Genomic DNA, 19,642 nt, shown 5'->3' with positions numbered 1-19,642 from the left:
TCAGAATCACAGGACTTGCTGATGGGAGAGGGGAAAAGAGGACAATGCCTGGTTTACTGCCTTGAACAGCTGGGTAGCCAGTGCGCTATTTAAGGAATGGGGAAGGCATGGCTGGGGCACAGAGAAGGAGGAGGACGAAAAGAAAGAGTTTGCCTTTGCTGGCTTTGGACATGTTAAGCATGAGATGTTGACTTTGCTGACAAGTGGAAAAAAGAAAGAAAAACATTGGATGTGTAAGCTGGTGTTCAAAGAAGACAGAGATGGACCTTTGAGGGTCATCAGCCAAGGAGCGGCAGCTAAAGCTATGGAAACGGAAGGGCCAACCTAGGAGCAAGTCCAGAGAGAGCAGATGACAGTGTCTGGACTAGGCTGTGAGAACAGCCAACGTTTAAGAGGTGATTGTGTTGGACAAGCAAAGACCTGATTGAATGCCATCCCCCTCCCTCTCAACCCTGCATCATGCCAAGAGAGGGCTCAGCCTCTGGGGACTTCCAATGAGCTCCCACGTGTCTCTCTTTCTTCTGAGACCTTTTCCAAAATCCTCCTTCCATACTTAGTGAAACAGGATTCTCAACATACGTGCCTTTTCCTCCCCCACCCAGTCTAAGCAAAAACTTTTGACTATGAGAGGAATAAAGAAGCCTTCAGTGTCTGTCCTTTACTGCTAATTCCATCAGATTTCTCGTTATTCACACCTGGCAGTCTAATTTTCTTCTTTCTCCTCTCCCAGCACAGTCATAGCCTTAATTATTGACCTTTGCACTCTTCTAACACCTGTTTCCCCTCGTCTTTGTTCTCAGGAAGTTCTGCTCACATGATTATCTGCTGGTTCCTCACCTGGGGATAGAAATTATTTTCTGTGGACAAGACCTCCCCTTCTAATCTCAATCAGACAAGCCAGAGATCTCTGTACATCAAATATTAAATTCACGCTCGACAGATCACGCTTCTGGTTTCTTTCCTGCCAGCCTGTGGATGAACAGGTTTACATCCTTCACAGAGATGTCCCACCAAATTTTCACAAAGTTGGAGTTTCCAAGTGTGACAGTCACTCCTGCTCTCTTTCTCCTGCTCAAAATGCAGCAGGAGAGAGTGTTACATCATCACGTTTGCAGAGTATGCATCTTGTTCTCAGGGCCACATTTTAAGAGAGATAGACAAACTAACAGGCATTCAGAAGATGGTTGCCACAATGGAGAAGAAAATCAAAGCCACAACAAATAAGCAATGGTCAAAAGAGTTAGAGAGGGCTTCCCTGGTAGCGCAGTGGTTGAGAGTCTGCCTGCCAATGCAGGGGACACGGGTTCGAGCCCTGGTCTGGGAAGATCCCACATGCTGCGGAGCAACTAAGCCTGTGAGCCACAATTACTGAGCCAGCACGTCTGGAGCCTGTACTCCGCAACAAGAGAGGCCGCGATAGTGAGAGGCCCACGCACCGCGATGAAGAGTGGCCCCCACTTGCCGCAACTAGAGAAAAGCCCTCGCACAGAAACGAAGACCCAACACAGCCATAAATAAATAAATAAATAAATAAATAAATAAATAAATAAATAAATAAATAAAAATCTTCAAAAAAAAAAAGAAGAGTTAGAGATATTCAGTCTAGAGAGAATATGCCAGTGCAAGGGGTCAGGAAAAACGAGACCTGCGGTGTGTTTTTGCAAATAAAGTTTTATTGGAACTCAGCCATGTCCATTTGTTTACGTATTGTCTATGGCTGCTTATCATGCTACAGTGGCAGAGCTGAGTAGTTGTGACAGAGACAGTCAGGCACACAAGGTCTATCTGGCTCATCATAGAAAAGGTTTGCCAACCCCTGCTCTGGAAAGAAAAGGGAATGAGGGAGGGAGGAAGGGAGGGAAGGAGGGGAAGAGAGGAAATATGGCTGTATTCCAAATATCTATTGTAAGAAAGAGGAATTCGATTTGTTTAGCATGGCCCAAGATATCAAACAAGGAGCAACAGATCTGAAGTTACAAGACAAGAGTTCAGCTGAACATAAGGATGAGCTCTCCAGCAGGCATGCAATCCACACCAGAAGGGCTGCCTGGAGGAGTGAAGATTATGTCGCTGGATGTCCACATGTGTCAAGTGGACTAAGGTCCCCCAAAGGCATGCAGGTTTGCTAAAGATTTTGCTAAAGGAAGCATGCAAGTTGAAGAGGTTTTGAAAGGCACGGTGTGGTTGGAGAAAGGGCTGTGGCTAAAGAGAGCAGAGGGGAGAAATTATGGGGAGGAAGGACAGAGTGACGTGGCCATATAGTGAGGAACTTTACAAAAGATGGAGGTTTAACCATGTGATGTGTGACATTACCTCTTCTATGTTCTCCTGAAATCTTCAGTTAAAGCAATATTCTGTCAATGCTTCTGGGGTTGCATTTGTGGAGATTTCTAGGAGGGGATGTGACGTGGCATTTGCCTTAAGGAAACAGCATATTAGCCCAAAGAGACCTGGGTCCATTCCAGCTGAATCCAACCCTTATAGGTATGTCAGAGATGCTGGGAGGCCATTCGAATCCTGCCAACCCTGAGGCCATAGCAGTCTTTGAAAACATTATCTGGCTTAACACTAGCACTTAGCTGAACACTCAACATGAATCTTGCCGAAGTGAAGCCATAGGAATACATTTTTTACATTTTTCTTTCATTTCAGATCCTTCTTAGGAATTGCTAAGGCTCAACCACATGTGGAAGATTCCAGGAGGCAAAATAATTTCTGAGCTTTGGGATTTCCCTGAGGATGGTCCAAATCTGTGAAAATTTCATAGGAATTCTCCAAACCCATACAATGTACAACACTAAGAGTGAACTGTAAAACTATGGACTTTGGGTGACTATGATGTGCCAGTGTTAGGTCCATCAATTGTAACAAATGTCCCACTCTGGTGGGGATGTTGATAATGGGGGAGGCTGTGCATGTGCAGGGCAGAGGATATATGGCAAATCTCTGTACCTTCTTTTGATTTTGCTGTGAACCTAAAACTGCTCTAAAAATATTGTCTTTAAAGAAAATTTTCATAAAAGTTTCAAACAAGGACATTGAGGACATAAGTTGGCTCTGGGTTGGATCCTAGGAACTCATGGATCTTCAGCAGATGGGAATTGTGTACCCCACATGCTCACACCCTCGTGGGCTATTTCTACTACACACAAAACTTAGTAGCTTTGAACCACAAAATTTGTTATTTCTCATGATTCTGTGCGATGGCTGGGCATTTCCTCTGCTGGTCTCATGTGGGCTCACTTGTGTGGCTACATGCAGCTGGAGGCTCAGCTGGGCTGGAAGGTCAACATGGCCTCACGCACATGCTTGGCAGATGGTGCTGCTGGTGGCTGGGAACTTGGTTTTTCTTCATGTGCCCTCTCGTCCTCCAGAGCCCTTCTCCACATGGCCCCTTGAGCAGGAGATCCAGGGCTTACTTGGTGCTGGCTTCCAAGAGAGCAAAAATAAGAGAAGCTACGAGGGCTCTCAAGGCCTAGGACCAAACATCAGACACCCTCACTTCAGCCGCATTCTACTGGTCCAAGCAAGTCGTAGGCCAGCCCAGGTTCAAGAGGAGAGAAATAAACTCCACCTCTTAACGAAGAGTTTGCAATCACACTGCAAAAGGGCATTTGTGGGATGCTGCACTCATCTTTGGAAAATACCTAACATACATACACACACACACACAAGCACACAATCCTTTATATGCAACCGTCCCTCCAGGTGCATCCAATGCCAGCCAGAACCTAAACTTGACAGTACTCAATGGAAGAAAGAAATTAGAGTGTCCTACATGCCAGTTCTCCTCTTGCGAGACTTCAGCCCCATCAAAAGCAGACCCTATCAGAGTTTACATCCCTTGAGAAGCATTGTAATTGATCTTTGGATCAATCAATAAGTATCTGAATCCACAGCAACAGCCTGCCCATAGGAAATGTTCAGCTCATGCTAGGATTTTCCCTTTCTGCTAAATCATGCTGAAAGAACCACAGTGAAACTTTATATTCAGAAAAATGTTCAAAGCCCCAATCAGTAACAGGTTTAACAGGATGCATCTCCTAATCCTTTCCTTTCATCACAGACATCTCTTTTTTTTTTTTTTTTTTTTTAGCCTACCGGCCCCTCCCTTCTGTTGAGACGTGCACCTTTTCCTACCCCAGTCACATGGCTCTGGTGGGGGCTGCCGTGTTCTTACACGACTCCACCGCCCTGTCCACAGTTGATTGGTTCAGGGATGGGCATCTGACCCAAACAGGCCAATCAGAGTTCCTCCCTCAGGTTTGTTTTTCCTAGCTGGAACTGGGAAAATATAGACATGCTCTGTGATGACAGGAACTTTGGAGTGAGACAAAAGGGAGTGTTTGTGGCCACACTCTTCACCTTATGGAGAAAGCCAGTCCCCAGTGAGAGAAAATTGAGGTGATATGCAGACAAAGGCAGACACAGAGATGGAGAGAGAGATCTGGTAATGTGTGAGCCCCTGGTTCCTAGAGCCCAGCTGCATCCCTGCCTTTCTGCAGAATGACTTCAGTGACATGGGAAATCATGCCTCAAAAGGCCTCTTGCAGATGCCATGCCCATAGCCCATTGGTACTCACCATTCTAGTACTGCATGCATCCCAGACTAAAACTCGCCATGTTGGCCTTCTTCCCTTCCTTGAATCACTTCCCCACTCCCTTATGGGTGCTCCCTGGAGTCACCTCTCAAATAAACCACTTGCACTCCCATCCTTGTTTCAGGGTCTGCTTTTTTAATATATATAAATTTATTTGTTTTATTTATTTATTTTTGGCTGTGTTGGATCGTCATTGCTGCACGCAGGCTTTCTCTAGTTGTGGCGAGCGGGGGCTACTCTTCATTGCAGTGCGCAGCCTTCTCATTGCGGTGGCTTCTCTTGTTGCGGAGCACGGGCTCTAGGCATGCGGGCTTCAGTAGTTGTGGCTCACGGGCTCTAGAGCGCAGGCTCAGTAGTTGTGGCGCACAGGCTTAGTTGCTCCATGGCATGTGGGATCTTCCCAGACCAGGCATCGAACCTGTGTCCCCTGCATTGGCAGGCAGATTCTTAACCACTGCCACCAGGGAAGTCCCTCAGGGTCTGCTTTGAGGGAAAACCAGACTAAAGCATAGTCCCTTTTCTTACCTACCCTAGTAAGATGTGGGTTTCTGTCACTTGCAACCAAGAGTTCTGACTATTACCTTCTGTTGGGATGATTCCTATAATGTGTTTGGAAATTTCTCCATCTCCACTCTGGTAACTATGTCATAAATATGTAGATTTCTTAACAAAGTTTAATGGGATTCTTGATCAACCATAAGTTTCACAAAATGCACTGCACTTCTGTAACAATCCCCAGTGACTGATATAACTGCCATGCAAAAGAAAGTAAGAGTCAGAGATGGCTCTACCGGGCTGGCAAAGAAGAATCTAGTCCAGAATGGCATGGGTGGGAGATGCTTCTGGAACTGTGGGACCCTCAAGCCTGCATGACCCACAGCTGAGTACTAGGACAGCTTGAAAACATAGTGGCCAGGAAGAGATTTACTCTCTCCTCCATATTTCATCTTCCACCCCATCCAAAGTGCTCAATAAATATTTGCTAAAACAGATGATGGATTTATACCTTCCAAACCAGAGCTCACCAAAGAGAAACCAAGATACACTGCAATGCTGTGACCATAAGCATCATAGTGACTACAATTAGAATTCTCTCTAGCCAGCCACCTCCACTAAGCTCTGTTGATTACACAAAATGTTGCACTTTGGGGAAGTTTCAGTGGACATGGTGGATTGCTGAATGACTGCTGGCTGTTTTTTATGTGTTTTATGTGTTTTTATGTTTTTCCAGAATATTGAGATATATATGTGTTGTCCCTAAAAGGGCCTAAGTGATTAATATACAATTCCCAAAGAGCCAGACTACTTAGTACCAGTATTCACATTCCCCTGGAGAATCTACATACCAGGGACTCAAAGTTCTCTCCTGACCAAAGAACGCCTGGCCTTGGACAGTCCTGATCCTGGTAACAACAGCTCCCTTCCAGGCCTGGCTTCCCCAGAGTAGCATACGTTGTTCTTTGCCACCAAGGGTATCCAGGGACGCAAACTAAAGATAATGATGCTTTATTGGCCCTCAATCATCTGTCTTTTCCACGTGTTGGAAGGAGTGCCAAGTCCAATTTGTCCAAGCACAAAATAGCACATTGGCATCATTAGATCAGACAAAGAAACTATCAGTAGCAATTTATTATTGTACTGAAAGTAACTAACATTTGTTGAGCACTTACCAGTACTAAGGACCCATGTAAGTGCTTTACCTGCTGCATTAGCCAGGGTAGACTAGGTTATGCCACAATAACAAATTAACCCCAAAATCTCAGTGGCTTGGCAACAGAGGCTGACTTCTCACATTCCATGTCCACCACGGGTTAGCTGGGGACTATGCTCTATTTGGTCACTCAGAGACCCAGAATGATGGAGACTACCATCTCAATGCAAGACTTCCACAGTTACTGTGGCAGGGGATGAGAGGCTGAGATGGTTATGCACCAGCACTTGAAAGCTTCAGGCTGGAAGTCATAGATGTGGCTTCCACTCAAAACACATGGCCCACAATTACAAGGGGACTGGGAAGTGAGGGGGTGCATGTGGATATCCCATGAGCAGTAAGCATTCCTGTCAACATGCATCATCTCATTGGAGCCTCACAACCTCAGGAAATATATCATTATTCCTTTTTACAGAGAAAGAAACAGAGGCACAGAGAGGTTATGAGATTTGCCCCAAGTGTAAAATGTAAGCCCAGAGCAGAGATGTGAGCCCAGGCCTGCAAGCTGCAAAATACCCTCAACTGCTTCGCTGCATACTCATCACAAAATTCTACAAAATTCCCTTGTATAGCAAAACACCGTGCTAATTAATGAGAGGCCAAGTTATGCAAATACAAAATGGAGCACCCCTGACACACCACCTCCTCACCCCAAAAATTCAACCTAAGCAAATACTTGGAACAGAATTCTCAGGCAATTTCAGGAAGAGGGAAATGTGTCATCTCATCTGGGTCTGATATCCAGCCCACAGTCCACCCACATCAAGATAAAAACCTTCTGAAAACTTCACCTGAAAACCTAGGCAGACTGTCACCTCCTGTCACTAGAAAACCCACTGGTGACATCTTTATACAATTCACAGATCTTTCCAAAGCTGTAAAGGTAAATGTCATCCATGTACCTGTAGAAAGCAGCCACAGGCAGATCTGTTAGGAGACTGTTGTCATATCTGGATGAGCGGCTGAGTGAAGATGCTTCCAACAGGCTAATTCTTCCCAGCCTGCAAAACTCAATTCTAGCACCACCTCCTCCAGGGAGCCCTCCTCTTCCTGGCTTCTCCAAGTTAGGACCCTCTCCCTGTTCTCCTGTGTCACCTCCCATTCACACCTCTGGCAGGACCCCCCTTATTTGTCTGTCTGTCCCCTGGACTCTGAGCCACCCACAGGCAACCTCGGCATCTATACTTCTGTGCCTCTGGCACCTGACACATAGTATGTGCTCAATAAATGTGGGGTGGATGGGTGGATGCTTAAGCCTGTTCCCTTCGGGAACTTAAACCCCTGTGTGCAGCAAATGTGTAGCCAAGTATTAAAATTACAGTCCCAGCCTCACTTCTGCTGTGTGGCCTTGGAGAGGTTCTATAGCCTCTCTGAGCTGTTTATTCAGCTACAAAGTAAAAACCACCTCATAAATATGTTGAAAAACTTAAGTGGAAAGCAGAGGGTATTGAAACAAAAGCTCATACACAAATGTTCACAGCCAGATTATTCACAATAGCCAAAAGGTGGAAACAACCCAAATGTCCATCAGCCGGTGAATGGATATATAAAAATATTATTCAGCCATGAAATGGAATGAAGTGCTGACAAATGCTACAATATGAATGAACCTTGAAAACATGGTGCTCGGTATAAGAAGCCAGACACAAAAGGCCAAATATTATGTGATTCCATTTATATGAAATGTCCAGAATAGGTAAAGCCAAACAGACAGAAAGCAGATTAGTGGTTGCTAGGGGCTGGGGGAGGGAGGAATGAGGAGTGACTGCTAATGGGTATGAAGTTTCCTTTTGGGTGATGAAAATAGTCTGAAACTAGATAGTGGTAATGGTTGCACAGCACTGTGAATGTACTAAATGTCACTAAATTTGTCCACTTGCAAATGATTAAAATGGTAATTTTTTTTTTTTTAATCTCAAAGAGAGATCTGAACTCCCATGTTTATTGCAGCATTATTCACAATAGCTAAGGTATGGAAACAACCTAAGGGCCTGTCAATGGATGAACAGATAAAGAAAATGTGATACTCTCTCTTTCTCTCTCTCTCACACACACATACACACACCACTGAAATATGATTCAGCCTTAAAAAAGAAGGAAATCTTATCACTTGCAACAATATAAATGAACATGGAGGGCATTATGCTAAATGAAATAAACCAGAGAAAGATAAATACTGCATGATATCAGTTATATGTAGAACCTGAAAAAAGAAATGGCAAGTTGAACTCATACAAACAAGAGTAGAATGGTCTTTTGCCTCCCCATATAAACTTTAGAATCAGTTTGTTAATAGCCATGAAATAACTTGTTGGAATTTTGATTGGGACTGCATTGAATCTATAGATTAAGTTGGGAAGAACTGACATCCTGATGATACTAAGCCTACCCATCCATGAACATGAAACATCTCTCCATTTACTTAGTTCTTTGATTTCATTCAACAGAGTTTTCTAGTTTTCCTCATATAGATCTCATACATATTTTGTTAGATTTACGTTAAGTATTTCTCTACTTACATATATACACATATATATGATATATACATAATTAAATACATTGTTGTTATTACTAGTATGAACAAACTTATTACCTGTTAGATCAACTAAAAAGAAGGAAAACAAAAGTTTTAATTTTACATTTACCTTTACTTATTCCTTCTTTGATGTTCTTCCTTTCTTTATACAGAACCAAGTTTCTGACCTATAAAAAATGGTAAATTTTATTGTTAATGGACCACAATGATTTTTTTTAATTCTTATAGGGAATTTTCAACTAATAACCTTTCTAGGATTTCAAAAAAATTAAATGGGATAGAATAGATGATGTATATACAGTTCCCAGCCCTGTGGGCACTCAATCCACAGTGGCTGTTTCCATAGTCATAATGAACAGTAATTTGTTCTCCCTATAAAAACAGGCTATGCTGAGTAAAGGAAAGCACCAATCTAATTTGTTCTCCAAATGTTCACAACAGTGGAATTCGTGTAAGAGTCCAAAATATTTCACACTGTTTGTCTTTTTTTATCGTGGTAAAATACACATAATACTTAGCATTTTTTACCGTCTTAAAGTGCACCGTGCAGCGGCATTAAGTGCATTCACAGTGCTGTGCAGCCGCCACCACCATCCACCTCCAGAACTTTTCCATCACGTCGAACGTGCCAACTCGTTACGCTCCAGGTGTTCTGATCCACAGCGGAGCTGGGGCAGAATTATCAATGTGAACTTTGATCAACTGCAGATAAAAAAAAAGGGAGAAAATGGGAGCAGGCCGTGAACTCAGCGATGTGAGCATGTGAGGCACTGGGGACATGACAGGGCCCAGGGCCCTCGTGCTGCTGCTGCCCGTCCTGTTGGGCTGCGCCGGCTGCCACCCCGTCCCAGGAGGAAGAGCTTCCACAAGCTGCTGCTGGTCTCCTTTGATGGGTTCTGCTGGGACTACGACCAGGACGTGGACACCCCCAACATGGACCGCCTGGCCGGGAGGGCATGAAGGCCAAGTCCCTCACACCGCCCTTCGTGACAATGACCTCCCCGTCTCGCTTCACCACCACCTCAGGTAAGCTCCGCCCTGCAGCCAGGCCATGATGCGGGCGGAAACCCCGCATCTGTAGTTCCCTGAAACAGAGCTGATTCTCAGTCATCTCTGGGGAGACCGAGGCAGCCAATGCCACTTGGGGTCACCCCCTGGAAGAAGCACTAGCTTAGAATACTAAGGGATGCACAGGGCTGTTTCTAGAACCCATGGCCTGCAGGCAGAATGGGGACCACGGCTGCAGCCTCCTAAGGGATCTCCCCAATGCCCAGGCCCACCCTACCCTCCACCCTGCCTTTCACATCGTGGCCGGTGATCTTTTTAAAAAGTAAATCATTAAAAGAATTTTATAAAAATAATAAAACATTAAAGTTTAAAGTAATCAGTTAGATCAGGTTACTCCCCTGCTTAATACTGGTGCATTGGAGGGACACGTATGATCTTTGAAGAGAATTCAAATTTTGTCTTTCAGTGATCCAGAAGGTCCCCATGGCCTGGCCCCCGACCTGCTCTCTCCTGACCTCTCTCATCTCTCTTCCCCTCACAAGCTTCCCTCCAGATCACAAAGGTCCCCTGCCTGGGCCTCCAACCAGCTCCCACCGGCCTCAGGACCTTTGCCTAAGCTGGTCCCTCCAGCTCACCTGGAGCATGTGGTCCAATGGGGGAGACAGACATTAGACAAGTAAACACACCAACAGATGTCATTACAAGTCAGAGAGGCACCAAGAAGGAAGAGAAGAGCTTCTCCAGGAGAAGACAGCAAGGGCAAATTGACTTGAACTCGGAGAGGCAGGGGAGGGTTCTCTGAGGAAGGGGCAGTTGAGCTGCGAGTGAAAGAAACCTCAGGAGTCCAGAGGAAGGAAAAGCATTCCAGGCAGAGGGAACAGCATGTACAAGGTCTTTGTGACAGGAAGGAACGTGATTGTTCCAGAATTTCAGTTGCCACTAAGCAAATAGATTCCAATCTAAAAGAGAGGCAGAAAGACATTCACACATTACTACACATAAAACAGATAACTAATAAGAACCTGCTGTATAGCACAGGGAACTCTACTCAATACTCTGTAATGGCCTATATGGGAAAAGAATCTTTAAAGAAAAAAAAAAAAAGAGTGGATATATGTATATGTATAATTGATTCACTTTGCTGTACACCTGAAACTAACACAACATTGCAAATCAACTACACTCCAATAAAAATTTGAGAATAGGGACCTCCCTGGTGGCACAGTGGTTAAGAATCTGCCTGCCAATGCAGGGGACACGGGTTCGAGCCCTGGTCTGGGAAGATCCAACATACCTCAGAGCAACTAAGCCCGTGCGCCACAACTACTGAGCCCGCGCTCTAGAGCCCTCGAGCCACAACTGCTGAGCCCGCGCACCTGGACCCAGTGCTCTGAAACAAGAGAAACCACCGCAATGAGAAGCCTGCGCACTGCAAGGAAGGGTAGCCCCGATTCGCTGCAACTAGAAAAAGCCTGTGCACAGCAAAAAAAGACCCAATGCAGCCAAAAAATAAATTAATTAATTTTTTAAAAAATAAAAATACTTGGCCCTACCACATAACAATTAAATAAAAATCTTTGAGGATGGGGGAAGAAAAGGAAAAAAAAATAAGAAAAGGAGGCAGTCAGGATGCAAAGGACTCCACTATAATAAGACTAACATTAGCTTCCATTTCTCAAATGTGAGCCTGATGCAGGGCTCTGTGCCAGGTGCTTTGCCTCCATTATCACCGGTACGATACTGCAAAGCAAGCGTTGTCCCTGGTCCACAGGTGAGAAAACGATGACTCAGCAAGGCTGAGTAACTGACCAGTCACTCGGTCAGAAACTGGGAAAGGAGAAGCCAGGTTAGGAACAAGGGTGCCCCTGGCCACACAGAACTGGTTCTGCCCGGTTCTGATCTGGGAATCTGCAGACCCCTCTCACAGGGCAAGGAGGGGTACTAGTAGCATGAACCTCACCCCCACCCAGAGAGCCGCTCACTGGGGTCCGAGGGCAGCTCTGGGAACCTCTGACATGATGGGCAAACTGCTGGTGCCTTTTTGCTGGAAGAGGTTTTCATCACTTTCACCTGACTCTCAAAGGTGTGTTTGAATCAGAAACTCAAAAAATAAAGCTGAGCAACCGCTCAGAGAGAGATTTGCTGAGAGAGATTTTCCTACATGTAAACTCTTCGAGAGGCAAGTCATTCGGGAACTATTAGCACCAGGAAGCAGGAACTAAAGAGCCCTTTTCTGGAGAAAGCGAACGCCACTTCCCAGTGGCATTAACTTCATAACACTTAAAAGATCTCCCATGGGCAGATTCTGGGTCCCTGAATGCTGAAAATACAATGGGCACATAATATTGTGAGGTAAGGCACGCTCACCTTTTATTTATTCCCAGAAGGCTTCTGATGAGAAGATACAAACAGTGAGAGCAAATTTTTTAAATTACAAAATCACCCCAACACCTCTCCTACATTCACTGCCAGCAGGGAATGGAAACCGGTACAGCTTCAGTGGAGTGTAATTTGGCAACATCCCATACAATTACAAATGCACAAACTTTCTTATTTGGCAATTCCACTTGTAGGACTCTATCCTACCATTACATACTTGCTTGGTGGAAAATGATGTACATACAAAGATATTCATTACATTAGTGTTTGTAAGAGCAAAAGAAAATAGAAACAACATGACTATCCATCCAGAGGGGAGTGGCTAAGTAAAATACTGGACATGCATAGAACAGCATACTCTGTCACCTTTAAAAGAAAAACTGAGAAAGCTTTTTGTGTCCAGTAGGAAATTATCTCCAAGATGGATTAAGTGACAAAAGCAAGATGCAAAGAATATGTGTAGCATGCATATATGTGTGTGTATAACGTGTGTATATATGTGCATACAATTGCTTATAGATGCACAGAGGACCTCTAAAGAAATAAACAAGAAATTGGTAACACTGATTCCTCCAGGAAGAGAACGAGGTAGAAGGGAGACTTTGGATTGTACATCCTGTGTACCTTTTAGATCTTGGACCATGTGGATGTATTGCCTATAAATAACAAAATTTATATACATATGGTACTCTTTTTAATTCACCCCTTATAGAAAAAACATGTTCTTCTGTCCCTCTTATTTATAACCGACCTGCCATTTATTGAGTTGGTGAAGAGTCACTGCTTTAAAACGGGTTTTGCAGCCTCAGCACTACTGACATTTGGGACCAGATGGTTCTCTGTGGTGCGGGCCATCCTGTGCACTGTGGGATGTTGGACAGCATCCCTGGTCTCTATCCTCTAGGTGCCAGGAGTGCCCCCTCCTCCCACGGCGACAACCAAGAATGTCCCCAGACATTGCCCAAAGCCACCTGGGAGACAAATTGGCCCCCAGCTGAAAACCCGTCTTTTTTTTATATATAAATTTATTTTATTTATTTATTTATTGGCTGCATTGGGTCTTCATTGCTGCGCTCAGGCTTTCTCTAGTTGCGGCAAGCGGGGGCTACTCTTCATTGTGATGAGCGTGCTTCTCATTGCGGTGGCTTCTCTCGTTGCGAAGCACGGGCTCTAGGCGCGCGGGCTTCAGTAGTTGTGGCTCGAGGGCTCAGTAGTTGTGGCTCACGGGCTCTTGAGCACAGACTCAGTAGTTGTAGTGCACAGGCTTAGTTGCTCCACAGCATGTGGGATCTTCCCGGACCAGGGCTTGAACCTGTGTCTCCTGCATTGGCAGGCATATTCTTAACCACTGCGCCATCAGGGAAGTCCTGAAAACTTCCACTCAGTCCCGTCTTGAGTGGTTGAACCACTACCTGGCTTACAAAAATGCTCAGCAAGCACCATGATCATCATATCCTTCGATTCTCGTAACAGTGACAAGAAGTCAGAACAGTTGAGATATCCAAGGTCCATGAATGTACAAATCTCTCCCGAGGTCCCACAGCAGCTGAGGGGCAGAAGCAGGATTTGAACTCAGCCCTGGACGGTTCCAGACACTGGTCCTCAATTCTTGCCTCTAGCATGCCTACAGCCCTCCAGTGTCCTTCCTTCTAATTAAGTAGTCCAAAGGTATTCCAAATACCTTTAAATGTTGCATATCCTCAGAGCTCCCAGGCAGCGGGTAGACACCCTGAATATGTTGTATTAATGACACAGATGCCACCCTAGAACCAGCAAAAGCACCAGCACTTGTCTTCATGAGCTGGGCTCAAGCCGACCTCTGACTCCAGTGTGGAAAAGCATCATCCGTAATAGAAAAAACAATGGATAAAAATTGGTGCTGCCAGCACCCAAAGACCTCTTCAGATTCCAGGGGTAGGCCTGACACAAAGTATGATAAAAGGGGCTCTCTGGGCCCAACGACTAATTAAATGGAGTTCTTACGAACACCTCGGGGCAAGTTAGCTCGGAAGAGAGGTGAGGAAATGATGCTGCTTCCCTGATTCTCAGCTCAGCTGCACAAGGAGGCAGCTCACATAAGGGCTCAGGTCTGACAAGCCACGTAACCACCCCTCCAAGCTTCCTAGACAGAGACCAAGGGACCAGGGACCACGTGGTCCCAGGCAGGGAGCACAGCAGGGAGAGGCCATGCCCTGGGCATAAGACTTAGCTGACTTGGCTCGTTAGGTCAGAACTCTGGGCCCCCTGGGTCCACATCTGGGCAGCAGGGCCTCTCCATGCCTGGGGTCTGTCAGGTGTGTGAATATCTGAGCCCTCACCCCAGAGCTAGAATCACATGGACCCTGATCGGCTTTCCTGATGCTGGTGAAGAAAGTCTTCCCGGAGAATTTGTTAGAGGGCTTACAATGTATTCATCCTTTCAGTTGACAAATATTGTTTGAGCATCTCTGTTGGACCAGGCAGTGTAGACGGTGGCCAGCTACACACATACATGTCTCCAGGGTCTGGCCATCTTTCTAGGGCTTGACGCACAGCTCGGGCTCCCGCCCCCTCTGCTCCCAAATCCCACAGATCTTTTGGGGGGGTTGTTTCCTTCTCTCTGGAGTTCCGCCAGAGTAAAGGACAAACAGCCCCTTTCTTGGGGATCCTTCCACCTCTTTGCTTCCTCTCTCAGGGAATCAGACAGGAGAGATTTGTTCTTACTCCCCTGGGTCCCCCCCAAACCTTCCTCTACACCCGAACTCCTCCATGGCTCCCACAATGGGCTGAGCGTGTGACACCCCAAAGCCAGAACGAGTCTCTGCTTTCTCCACTTTCTCCCATGGCATCCTTTCCTCGGAGCATGAAAAACAAAAATCCTGACTGTTTGAAAGGAAAGAATAAGGGAGAAAGGATTTTAAAAATAAAGCTGACTATTAATTCAAAATACCTCACCTCATCATCTCTTCACGTGAGAAACTCTTTGCATCTTTATAAAGGGTGTGTTTTTCCTCCAAGTATTTGCCCCCCAGCACCACCTGCAAGACAGTGGAAGTGGGGCCTCTGTCTAGGGTGGAGGCTCCCAAGACCTGACACTAGGGGCGATGTTCTCCCTCCAGCTCCCAGGGCTGGGCACTGGGCAGATCTGCATGTTGCTCAAACTGCTCTTCTCTCTCATAAGAAGGGCAATTACTTCCTCCAAGGTAGTTTTCTTCTTCCCACCTGGCTCCATCCCCTGCCCTTCATCATCCCCCACCTCCATGTACACACACACACACACACACACACACAGAAACACACACACACACAGAAACACACACACACAGGGGTCTTGGCCACAGCACCTGGTAGTTCCTTAAAATGGAATGCCGTATTCATTTTCTATGGCTGCATAAAAATTAACCACAAACTTAGCAACTTAGAACAACACCCATTTATTATCTCTCTGTCGTCAGGAGTCCAAGCATAGCTGAATTTAGTCCTCTGCTCAGGGTCTCACAAGGCTGCAATCAAGGTGCTGGCTGAGGTGGTGTCTCATCTGAGGCTCGGGGTCCTCTCCCAAGCTCACGCAATTGTTGGAAGACTTCATTTCCTTGCAGCTGTAGAACCCATGGCAGCTTGGGTCCAGACCCTCTGCTAAGAGCACACCTGAGGAGGTCAGGCCCACCTGGGATGATCTCCCTTTGGATTAACTCAAAGTGAACTGATTAGGGCCCTTAGTTACATCTGCAAAATCCCTTCAACTTTTCCATGTCTACTGGTTAGAAGCCAGCCACAGGTCCACCCATGTGCAAGGGGAGGGAATTATACAAGGCGTATATATCCGAGGCAGGAATCTTGGGGCCATCTTAATTCTGCCTACCATGAATAGGTCTTGGATGGGGCTCAGACAACCAGGGGGTGAGCATCAGTCTTTGTGTAAAGGCAACAGGTAACAGGATGATGTCCCAGCATGGAGCTCCAGAAAGCCCCAGAATTATGGTCTAAACCTGGAGGCCCAGGGGCCGATGCAAGAGGGGCACTGACTGACCATGGAGGCTGGACACCCCACATCACAGTCTCCACATCCATAGGAGACCCTCTCTATTGCTTAGGCAAAGGCGATGATAATGATGATGATTTTGAAGAAGGAGGAGGAGGAAGAGGAAGATTACTGATTTGAAAGTACTTATACTAATCTCCTAGGGCTGCCATAACAAAGCACCACAAACTATGTGGCTTAAAACAACAGAAATTTATTGTCTCACAGTCTAGAGGCCAGAAGTTTGAAATCAAGGTGTCGATAGAGCAATACTCCCTCTGAAAGCTGTAGGGAATCCTTTGTCTCTTCCTAGCTTCTTGTGGTTCACTGGTGATCTCTGGCATTCCTTGCCTTGCAGATGCATCCCTCCAACCCTCCATCCAAACCATGGAGTTCTTCCTGTGTCTCTGTCTTCACATGACCATCTTATTACAAGAACACCAGTCACTCAGATTAGGGGCCCACCCTACTCTAGTAGGACCTCACCTCTACAATGACCCTGTTTCCAAATAAGGTCACATTCTGAGGCTCTGGGGTTTAGGACTCCAACATATCTTTTTTGAGGAACACAGTTCAAACCATAACACATAATTAATTGATAGTTACAGGCATGGCTACATCCAGATCCTCAAATTATATCATCAGAACGATCGAGCTCTCTCTTTACTTCTCCCTCTCCTCTCTATTTCTCTTTCCTAAGAGTGACCACAAAATTCCCAAGATTGACTCTCATTGGACCAATTTGCTTCTCAGAACCAATCTCTGTGGGGGGATGGAATGATGCTGACCACCCAAGCTGGGACCACATGCCCACCCCCAGGTCAGGGTGGGGAATGGCAAGTCCCACACAAACCACATCACCCATTGTGGGGGGATGGTAGTGGGCCCCAAATGGAAAGTCAGGGACTGTTATCAGAGGGAGGAACAATGGAAGAAGGACCGGCAGAAAGCTCAGTGATCCACCACCCAGCCTGAGCCCAACAGTGTGGGGATGGGGTGAGTTGCAATCGATGACCCAGAGTACTCCTGAGTCCCAAGAAACCCCAACTCCATCCATGGGGCTGCCCACAGGGCACGGGCTGCCAGTGGATTCAGTGACCACACCTCCCAGCACTGTCCCTCTGTGTCTCTGAACTCTGTCATAATTTCCCTCAGACCTTGCCGAAATGAAAAGCCATTCTCTGGGGGTGAGCAGCTCATTCTGCTAGTTTAAGTCACGCTAGTCTCTGCTAGTTTAAGAGAGAGTCCCTCTCTCTCTCCAGAAGCCTGTACTTACTGCTCCATCACTGGTAATGACAATGAACATTTTTGCAATCACAGTTTTTATTGCAAAGTGATTGAAGACCAGCAAGAATAAGTTATGCTGCTGAAACTAAGGAAATCCCGCCAAGCAAATAGTGGGTGGATAGGAAGTCTTATGGCAGCAGCGTGTATTTCCTCCCCCAAGGAACTGATTGAAAATAAGAAGCTATCACCACCATGTTTCAAGCAAAAGCCATGATATTATAATCTGACAATTTTAGATCTAGTCAAATGGATACGGCCCAGGGGTGAAGAGGAGACGTTCCATAACGAGACGATGGTCTAGAATAATGCAAGTGAGGTCCTCACAGTTCCACATTTCCTCTTTTCTTGAAAGGACACTCGGTGGCATGCTCAGGGCTCACGGGGGCCAGAAATAAAGTCTCTCCCAGTTCCAGAACCCCCAGGGCAACCCCAAAATTGGAGCAACCACTTATAGCTGTGTAGACCATGTACTGTGCAATTCTGAAAGGGTTGTTTTCATGAATACTATGTGGGTGGTGTCCCCTGAAGGTGTGCAGGGCACAACTTGCACAAATGAGCAGTCACTTATATTCTATCCCAAAATCAACTTACAAGAAGTAAAAATTCCTCAGAGATGTTGTAATCAGTCATGAGTCCACCTCTCCTTCATGGGACAGAGCAAAGAAAGTGTGGCGAAATACGCTTGGATGATCTTTAAGACTAGATCAGGGTTTCTCAACGTCCCGCTATTGATATTTGGGGCCAGATCTTCCTTTGTCTTGGGGGAGCTGTCCTGTGCGTTGTGGAGTGTTTAGCAGCATCCCTGGCTTCTTCTCACTAGATTCCAGCAGCATCCTTCTCCTAGTTGTGCCTATCAAAAATGTCTCCAGACACTGCCCCATGTTCCTTGGGAGGTAAAAATCACCCCCTAATTGAGAACCTCTGGACTAGATGTGTAATATGCAAATCACATGTAAATCAGAGAGCCGAAGGTCACATGCATGATACTCTAGTCAGTGGACAAAAAATCTGAAAGAGGTAAGAGAGGTAGGGAAAGAGAAAGGAAATTAAATTCCTGCTGCCAGTAACAACACAAGCCCAGCAGATGTTGTTGGAAACCCAGTTAGAACATGCCATAAACCTTAATCAGCTCCCATCCTGCTCCCCCAGAAACAACTTTCTGCTGAAAAAGTCCTGAAAGCCAGCAAAACCACAAACATGAACAAACAGAGCAAAGAAAACCACAGACTGAGATAGAAAAGATGTCCCTCCAACACCAGCCATTTCCACTAAGGGATAAAAATGGATTCATGGAAAAAAACTGAAAATAAGGAAGGCTGGGAAACCAGATATTCCCTAACTTTTCACTATGGAAATTTCCACCTTGCAGAAAAAAGCAGAGAAAATTGCACAATGAAGCCCCTTGTACCTAGCACTGAGCTGCAAAAATGTGTCCACATTTTGCCAGTCTTGTTCCATTGTCCTCACCCAAGGCCCTGTCTTTCCTCCTTCCTTTCCTTCCTTCTTTCCTTCCTTGAATCTTTTACAGCAAATTTCAGACATCATTTCATATTATGCATAACACATCAGCATGCAGTTCTAACCTAAGGGTTTGGTCTATTTTTACAAAACCTCCATGTCGTATTTAACAGATTTGACATGAGGAAACTAGGATACTTGGAGAAAAGATCTGAGTGACACCTTAGAGTTTCTCCTACTAGTGCTTCTCAAATTTGAACGTGTATATGAATCACCCGGAGATCTGGTTAAAATGCAGACTCTGGTTCAGTGGGTCTGGGGTGGGGCCTGAGAGTCTGCATTTCCAACAAGCGCCCAGGTGATACCAGTGCCGCAGGTCCATGCGTCACACAGAGGAAGGGTTGGAAGGGTCCAAGCGTAGAACTGTGTGTTAACAGAGTTCCCAGATGGAACGCAAGTGCAGCCGTCTGCTTCCGGCTTCTTGAAGAGAGAACGTTTCTGTTTCTGACAGTGGATTAAAGGAAGAGGTGGGGAGTGAGAAAGCCATTCTCTGTTGGTCTAGTTCCTGAGGAATCGTGCCTCTGCCTTAGGGCCATTCTCAAGTCTTGTTCAAGGATAGAATGATTTATTGATGGCCATAATTAAAAAGCAATGCCAATAAA

The 19,642-nt window shown here is 45.7% G+C and overlaps 1 pseudogene; it reads left to right on the top strand.

The window, feature by feature from the left end:
• The first annotated feature begins 9,575 nt into the window (after positions 1 to 9,575).
• The window catches only part of LOC137750414 (ectonucleotide pyrophosphatase/phosphodiesterase family member 7-like), a 30,620-nt pseudogene continuing 20,553 nt past the window's right edge, over positions 9,576 to 19,642 (top strand).

Source organism: Eschrichtius robustus, chromosome 16, assembly GCF_028021215.1.
Source record: "Eschrichtius robustus isolate mEscRob2 chromosome 16, mEscRob2.pri, whole genome shotgun sequence".
Taxonomy (NCBI): Eukaryota; Metazoa; Chordata; class Mammalia; order Artiodactyla; family Eschrichtiidae; genus Eschrichtius; species Eschrichtius robustus.
Note: the sequence above shows the minus strand (reverse complement) of the source record. Positions and strands in the feature narration are given on the sequence as shown.